This window comes from Scyliorhinus torazame, chromosome 20, assembly GCF_047496885.1.
Source record: "Scyliorhinus torazame isolate Kashiwa2021f chromosome 20, sScyTor2.1, whole genome shotgun sequence".
NCBI classification, from domain to species: domain Eukaryota; kingdom Metazoa; phylum Chordata; class Chondrichthyes; order Carcharhiniformes; family Scyliorhinidae; genus Scyliorhinus; species Scyliorhinus torazame.
In genome coordinates this window covers 41,178,402-41,187,175 of record NC_092726.1, presented here as the reverse complement: position 1 = coordinate 41,187,175, position 8,774 = coordinate 41,178,402, and the positions used below count along the sequence as shown (strand labels likewise).

The 8,774-nt window shown below is 51.3% G+C and overlaps 1 pseudogene; it reads left to right on the top strand.

The window, feature by feature from the left end:
* Nucleotides 1–275: 275 nt before the first annotated feature.
* Nucleotides 276–456, top strand: LOC140397279 (U2 spliceosomal RNA; annotated as a pseudogene).
* Nucleotides 457–8,774: the final 8,318 nt, after the last annotated feature.

Genomic DNA, 8,774 nt, shown 5'->3' with positions numbered 1-8,774 from the left:
ACCACTGTGTAAAGTCTTTCCAGCAAATGTACGCCGAGGGGCGGGTAACAGTGTAAAGCTCCTCGGTCTGGGCAACCAACACTCCAATGTACAAAAACAAACATGGCACTGTAAACATTTAAGAAGGAACTGTAATGTAAAGAGTGATATGTGTATGACAATATCAAAATTGAATGAAACAAAGTCAAGGCAACATGTAACCCTGCCGGAAATGTACAGTCAAGACAACTTGAAATGTTTCTGTAATGCTTATGATAATTTTTTATGAATAAAGTATATTTTTTTGAAATTTAAAAAAAAAAATCTGTTCTTATCAGTTTAATATCTGATATGTTCTCTATCTGGGGACCGAATACTAAATTGATTTTTGGGACTCGGAGATGGTTCAGGGGCTTGCTCCTTCCGCTCAACGCATCAACCTGGTCTTGCAATGCTTCCAGGAATGGTGCATTCACCCCGCTTTGGGGAGCAAAATGTACAAAAGCAGGATATGGCGCAAAACCTGGTTTCCCCTTTTCTCTGTTGTCCAGTTGTCTAATCCTGACCAATTTAAGGACTTTCAGGCTCCAAAGCATTGCTTGTTTTTCTGCTGGCGGGTGCTTCGCGCACTAATGTTGTGAGCCTATGGGCTCGCGGACTTGCGTCAGCCAGGCTCCGTTTTCAGCTAATATGCCACACAGATTTCCTGCTGCTTTTTACTCCCTCTCACCCCAGGATGTCGTCTTGCCTCCTCCTCACTTCAGTACCACAGCCCTTCATCCTGCACAACAGGGTAGTGTGGCGACAGACTGGACGGCATCCTGGTTTGGATGCAGGTATACCTTCACGGTGTCTCTTTTCGTTCTGCTGACTCTAAGCCCAACACGCCAGGGTTGAGCTCAGTGAGACTAGACATTGCCGCCTGTTAGATTCCGCCAGTACTTGCTGCTTGCACGGATTGCCCTTTGTTCGGGAAAGCTGGAGGTTTCTTCGACTCCATGCGTTGGGTGTCACTGGGCCTTCACAGCGTCTCCATTTCTTCTGGTGACGACAGTGGAAGGCGTGCCAGACGATGCCTCGTTGTGTCTTACTGGTTCTGCAGGCACAGACTCCACCGTGCTCGGCCAAGCTGGAGGTCTCTTGACCAACAGTGACTGTAGACTAAAAGTTCCAAAGCACAGTCGAGCGCAGCAATGTGCACCTGAATGTCGGTGGACGAGAGCCATAGCCGGAAAATATGGGCTTTTGCTTCTCCGCCTTTTGGTTAAGATGAAATGTATATTTGATCAAGGGAAGCTGTCGATGTCGATTGTGGATTGGAGAACACGGAGGGATTGAAGTCGTAGAAGAGGAAACGTTTAGAGCTCGGCTGCTATTGGTGGATCGAATGCTGGTCTAAGCCTCTGGTTTAGGCCTAACGCCGATACAGTTTAGACTCAACGTGTGAGCTGTGGCTGCAGCTTCATCCCGTCCACCAGGCTGGGGAGCGCGAAACACTGTCCGAGTCACAACGAAGAAGGCGGAAGGGGAGTCACCTGTGGACCGAAACTTCTTTGTGAAGCGGGTGCTGCTCGAGTGTTGCGGAAGGGCAACAGATATCTTCTGCTTGCAAAACCTCCCCACCAATGGATATTTTGATGTCACCTTCCAGAGTGTTGCAGCATGCATCAAATTCTTGAACGTGTTCAAAGAAAAAGGTAACCAGATTCCCTGTCTATCCTGACTGCGGAGCCTCTGTTTACGCTACCGTCGCAGCAAAACCGGGTTGTTGCACTGCACACGTACAACCCCCACGTCCCCGTGTCTGGTGTGCTCACGTTCCTCGCCAGGTACGCTGAGCAGAAACGTGACAGCGTGCAATTGAAAGACACCTTTAGCATCTGGACAAGTGAGCACCAGATAAAGGTGACTGTGAGAACAGACGGCGACGGAGCCATCCTGCATCCCCCCTCCAGTTTCGCGTTTGGTGGAAATCGTGGCTACCTCTACTACGTGGGACAGTCACGAGTATGCCACACCTGTGGCAAAACGGGGCATATTACCGCAAACTGCAGTGTGACCTTCTGCAAAAACTGCAGGCAGAAGGGCCACATGACTAAGGACTGCAAGGAAGACAAGTGCTGCAACCTGTGTGGGGAGGCCGGCCATCTTTACAGGGCCTGCCCGAAACGCGGGGCAACATGTGCACAAATCATCAGCAGCGGAGTCATAAAGGCGGCCAGAGAGGAGGTTCATTCACCCTCCATCGACAAAGACACCACAGCACAGAATGCGGAAAAGCAACAGAAGGGCCCTCAACAAAATGGGGAGACCCCAGCACGCCCCAACAACTCAACCCAACCTCATCTGACGAGGAACACTCAATGGAAGAGGATGGGACAAAGAACAAAGAGCCCTGGGAAACAGTGAACAGGGACAAAAGAAAGAGAAAAACAAAACAAAATTGAAGAACCCCCCCGATGTGGAGTGGCAAAAAGCGACATCTTTCAGCCAGCGGACTGAGTGCCGAAACCTCCTCCGATGAGGGAAAACAATACAAGAATCGGCCTCAAATAAAGAGGCAAAGCAACAATGTGGAACGGGAGGCACAGACCCCCCAGACCACAGACAGGGGAGAAAACAAAACCCGCCGAGACAATCAACCCCTGGCTCATGGGAACAGCAATATGACCAACGGCCACCAAACGCCGGACATTGAAAACAAGGTCACAGGCCAACCCCCGAAAGTAACAAGAAGCAACAACCCAGGCGATGACCGGCCTGCAACCCCAACACCTACTGACTGCCACAACAGACGCCAGCGCCCCCCCCCCCCCCCCCCCCAATGCATCTCCATCACGTTCACGGGACCAGTGCGGACCAGGATAGTTTTCTCAGCTCTGCAACTGTGCACAGTTTGCAAGCACCACCGGCATGCTGGTAAACATCCAACAGGTGGAACAGCCAACTGTAAAGACTCTGGACTCTCAGCCTGGTATATCTACCGTTTTATAATGGGTTTTAAAATTGCATCCATTAATGTGCGAAGCATCAAAGATACTTCGCGGTGTGAAGCCACACTCAACTATTTCGAAAATGTGGAAGCTGACCTACTGTTCCTGCAGGAGTGCGGAATTCCGCACCTCAGCAACTACAGGCGCTGGTCGAGCTGGTGGTCCCACGGGCCATCCATCTGGTCAGGAGGAAACGACTGCCGCTCCTCCGGCCTGGGCATTCTGCTGTGGGGAGGCAACTTCACATCTCCGACGTTAAGGAGACGGTGGGCGGGCGCCTCCTCGTAGCAGACGTCAAATAAAAAAACGCCCCTCTCAGACTTATTAATGTGTACGCCCCGGCCGTAAAAAGTGAGCGGCTGGCAGTCCTTCAGCAACTCCCACTGCTGTTGGCCACCTCCAAGCCCGTCGTTCTGGGTGGTGACTTCAACAGCTTCATCGATGCGGCTGGACGATCCGGCAGAGCCGACAGCAAACTAGACGCTACATCCAGACTCCTGATGGAAACGGTAAAAGCCGCCAAGCTGCTCGACGTCTGCAGCAACCCTGCAGATGGAGTGCAGCGTAGATACACATGGTCACGGCCAGACGGGTCCGTCCGCTCCAGGATAGACTTCTTCTTTGTGTCCCGTGCTTTCACTGTCAGGTCCACCAAAGTAAAGCCGGTGTTCTTCTCTGACCACTGCCTCCTACTGGCCGACTGCCACCTGCAGGAATACCAGGGAGTAGGATGGGGGACATGGACGCTAAATGTAAAACTGCTGACGCCTGAGAACATCGAGGAACTCAGGAGGGATTACAAAGGTTGGAGCACCGCGGAACGCCTCTTTGAGGCTCCACATCTCTGGTGGGAAGCAATCAAGGGGAATATCAAGAGGTTTTTCAACCTCAAGGGCGTTCAAAAGGTGAGTGAGAGACGAGGGTTCATGGCCAGGCTCCAGAAAAGTATGCAGAATTTGCTCCAGCTGCAGTTGATGGGGGTGGATGTCAAGGAGCATCTCCAAGAGGTGAAGAGCCAGCAAGCCTCGCTCTAAACCTCGGAGGCCTCCATGGTTATCTTCCGTTCCAGAGTCCGCTCCGTGGAGCAGGACGAAAAGTGCTCACACTTCTTCTTCCAAAAGGTGCACAGAGAGACCTCTGTGATCAGCAGCCTGAAGGAAGAAGATGGCTCTGTAAAGTAATCGCAGTCTGACATCCTGCGGATCAGCCAATCCTTTTATGCCAGACTGTATGACCTGAAGCCAACAGATAGCACTGTTTCCCAGACTTTCCTGTCGACTATCACGGAGGTCTAAGGCGACAGCGAGCTGGAATACCTGGACAAACCGCTAACTCTGGATGAGCTGACAAAGGCCGTCAAGTCCACCGAGATGAGTAAAACTCCCGGAAGCTTACCGGTTGAGTTGTATTCGGCTCTGTGGGACTGGATGGGCCCAGACCTGCTGGAAGTGTACGAGAGTATGCTTCTGGAAGACAGCATGTCAGAGTCCATGAGGAAAGGCATCATCACCCTCATCTTCCAGCACACCTAAGAAGGTTGTGCAGTGCTATTCTGAGGAGACAGAAGAGCTCTTACGTGACTGCTTAGAGACAGTGGACTGGTCCATATTTACGAACTCAGCGAACAACTTAAATGAGTATGCCACCACCGTCACAGACTTCATCAGCAAATGTGTGGACGACTGCGTGCCAAAGAAAACAGTACATGCATTCCCCAACCGAAAACCACGGCTCAATCGCGAGATTGACTCCCTACTGAAGGACAGATCTGAGGCGTTCAAGTCAGACGACCCTGACCTAAACAAGAAATCCAGGTACGACCTCCGCAAAGCCATCCGGAATGCCAAGAGAGAATATCAAACCATGCTGGAGTCACAGACAGACACTCGGCGGTTGTGGCAAGGACTAAACAACATAACGGACTACAAAGCGAAGCCGAACAGTATCTCTGGCAGCACCCCTCCCCGATGAACTCAATGCATTCTGCGCTTGGTTCGAGCAGGTAAGCAACAATCAGCTGGCGAGGGCCCAGCAGCCCATAATTCACCCATACCCCCCATCACAGCTTCCGAAGTCAGATTGGTCTTCCTGAAAGTGAACCGTCGGAAGGCGACGGGCCCAGACGGGATCCCTGGTCGTGCACTCAGAGCCTACACGGACCAGCTGGCAGAGGTATTCACGGACATCTTTAACCTGTCCGTCCTCCACTCCGAGGTCCTCACCTGCTTCAAGAAGACCACCATCATAACAGTACCAAAGAAGAACTAGGCAACGTGCCTCAATGACTACCGACCAGTGGCCCTGACATCAGTCGTAATGAAGTGCTTCGAGAGGTTGATCATGAAGCGCATCACCTCCATACACCCAGAACGCCTTGATCCACTGCAATTCGTATACCGCTGCAACCAGTCCACAATTTTCACCATTTTCTTGACCCGACACTCATCCCTAGAGCATCTCGAAAACAAGGACTCCTACATTAGACTCTTATTTATTGACTACAGCTTCGCCTTCAACACCGTAATCCCAGCCAAGCCCTTATAAAGCTCCAAAACCTAGGACGGCTCCCCACTCTGCAACTGGATCCTCGATTTTCTGACCAACAGACCACAATCAGTAAGAATGAACAACAACACCTCCTCCACAATAGTCCTCAACACCGGCGCCCCGCAAGGCTGCGTACTTAGCCCCCTACTCTATGCCCTGTACACACACGACTGCGTGGCAAAACGTGGTTCCAACTCCATCTACAAGTTTGCTGACGATACGACCATAGTGGGCCGGATCTCGAATAACGATGAGTCCGAATACAGGAAGGAGATAGAGAACCTAGTGGAGTGGTGTAGCGACAACAATCTCTCCCTCAATGCCAGCAAAACTAAAGAGCTGGTAATTGACTTCAGGAAGCAAAGTACTGTACACACATCTCTCAGCATCAACGGGGCCGAGGTGGAGATGGTTAGCAGTTTCAAATTCCTAGGGGTGCACATCTCCAAAAATCTGTCCTGGTCCACCCACGTCGACGCTACCACCAAGAAAGCACAACAGCGCCTATACTATCTCAAGAAACTAAGGAAATTCGGCAGGTCCACATTGACTCTTACCAACTTTTACAGATGCACCATATAAAGCATCCTATCTGGCTGCATCACAGCCTGGTATGGCAACTGCTCGGCCCAGGACCGCAAGAAACTTCAGAGAGTCGTGAACACCGCCCAGTCCATCACATGAACCAGCCTCCCATCCATTTACTCCATCTACACCTCCCGCTGCCTGGGGAAAGCGGGCAGTATAATCAAAGATCCCTCCCACCCGGCTTACTGCTCTTCCAACTACTTCCATCGGGCAGGAGATACAGAAGTCTGACAACACGCACGAACAGACTCAAAAACAGCTTCTTCCCCGCTGTTACCAGACTCCTAAATGACCCTCTTATGGACTGATTTCATTAACACTACACCCTGTATGCTTCATCCGATGCCAGTGCTTATGTAGTTACATTGTATATGTTGTGTTGCCCTATTACGTATTTTCTTTTATTCCCTTTTCTTCTCATGTACTTAATGATCTGTTGAGCTGCTCGCAGAAAAATACTTTTCACTGTACCTCGGTACACGTGACAATAAACAAATCCAATCCAATCCAATCCAATCTACAAGCAGAAGGGGGAAAGGGAAGAAATTAGAAATTGGCGACCCATTTCACTGTTGAATGTGGATTACAAAATTCTAGCCAAGGTCATCGCCAATCGGGTCAAGTCTGCTCTGGAGTCGGTGATCCACCCTGACCAGACCTGTGCTGTACCCGGCAGGAAGATGTCTGATAGCCTCGCGCTTCTCAGGGACACGATCGCCTCCGTGCAGGACAGGAGGGTGGACACCTGTCTCATCAGCCTTGACCAGGAGAAGGCTTTTGACAGAATATCGCACACCTACATGATGGATGTGCTCTCCAAAATAGGGTTTGGGGAGGGAATTCGCAATTGGATCAAACTGCTCTACACAAACATCTATAGCGCAGTCTCAATCAATGGGTGGGAATCAGAAATGTTCCAGATCAAATCCGGAGTCAGGCAGGGCTGCCCTCTCTCCTCTGCCCTTTTTGTGTGCTGCATAGAACCTTTTGCCGAGTCCATCAGGAAGGATCCGGGTATAAGAGGAGTGACGATCCCAGGCAGTGGAGGCATGCAAGTCAAGGCCTCCCTGTACATGGACGATGTCACCGTCTGCTACTCGGATCCTGCGTCTGTACGCAGGCTCTTGAATGCCTGCGACCAGTTTGAACTGGCCTCGGGAGTCAAGGTAAACCGTGGCAAGAGCGAGGCCATGTTCTTTGGTAACTGGGCCGACCGATCATTTGTCCCCTTCACTGTCAGGTCAGCTTACCTGAAGATGCTGGGGATATGGTTCGGAGATGCTGGGGCGTGCACCAAAAACTGGGAGGAGCGCATAGCCAAGGTAAGACAGAAATTGGGTTGGTGGGAGCAACGCTCCTTCTCCATTGCGGGAAAAACCCTGGTCCTCAGGTGTGAGGTACTCTCGGTGTTACTGTCACCGAGTTGATGACCGTCCAGTTGATGTTTGTCTCGGTGTCTGTCCCTGGAAACAGTCCGTAGAGCACAGTGTCCTGTACTACAGAGGTGCTCGGAATGAACCTTGACAAATACCACTGCACCTCTCTCCAGACCTTCTTTGCAAAGGCACATTCCACAAGGAGGTGGGCGGCCGTCTCATCTCCCCCGCAGCCCCTCCAAGGGCGGCGTGTGGCGGCGCTGAGACTTCGGGTGTACGTGAAGGACCTGACAAGGAAGGCCCTTTTCACCACCAGTCAACTAATCATAAAGAGATTTAAGAAGGCCTGTGTGAAGCTGAAAATAGAGAAGTGGACATTGCTTCCAAGCTCAGGAAAGGACTTACTTCTGATTCAGGGTAGGCGTCAAAGGCCTGCAGCTGTGGAGTGGAAGTTGAACGTGATTACCGATCCAGCGGCCCCAAATATACTTCATAATTGAAATGCTTTTTAGGAATGGTAAACTGTTGTTGTACATTTATCCCCAATCTTTCCATAGTGTGACACCCTTACAAACCCTACTCAAAAGCACCAGAGATAGTATTGGAAAGAGTATCAGAAAGAAGCCTTTGAACTAGTTAAATTAGCCGTACAAACATACTGTCCCTGGCTCCATTGTGACCCATCAAATTAGATGGCGCGGCATTGCCCGTTCCTGAGACTAAGTTTTGACGCTGGTGCAGGATTCGTGGAGTTCTGCAACAGCAAAGGTGGAGCCGCACCTGGACTGATTCCTCGACTGTTAAGGGGCTAGCACCAGTGCTGTGTGGAACATAATCCATTCCAATAAGAAATGGTGCCGGATTTGTGTTTCACACCCAAAGGCTGACAACTGCAGCTGCATATACGCAGTTCACTCTCCACACACGGCATCCCAGTCAACAAGATGGCAGCGCAGAGAGTGGCACCCCATTTCCCAGATGCCAAGCTCGGAAAGGAGACTGCCAACCGCCACCATTCGCCGTGTCTCAGCGCAGGTGGCAGTGGCCATGAGCGCCACGGGCAACACAATGCGGATCGGTCCGCAGAACCCTAAAAAACTGCACGACCTTTTCAGGGCGGCCAGGATGAGTACGCAACCCTGTGCCCTAGCTCTAACCCCGTCCCACACATTCGTAACCCGATACCTCCCTATCCAGAAGACGTCCGATCCACATGGCGGCACCCGTACCAGTCGCCACGGCCTGAAGCCCTGGCCACTGAGGCCACCACCTACCCACCCTCTGGACTGTC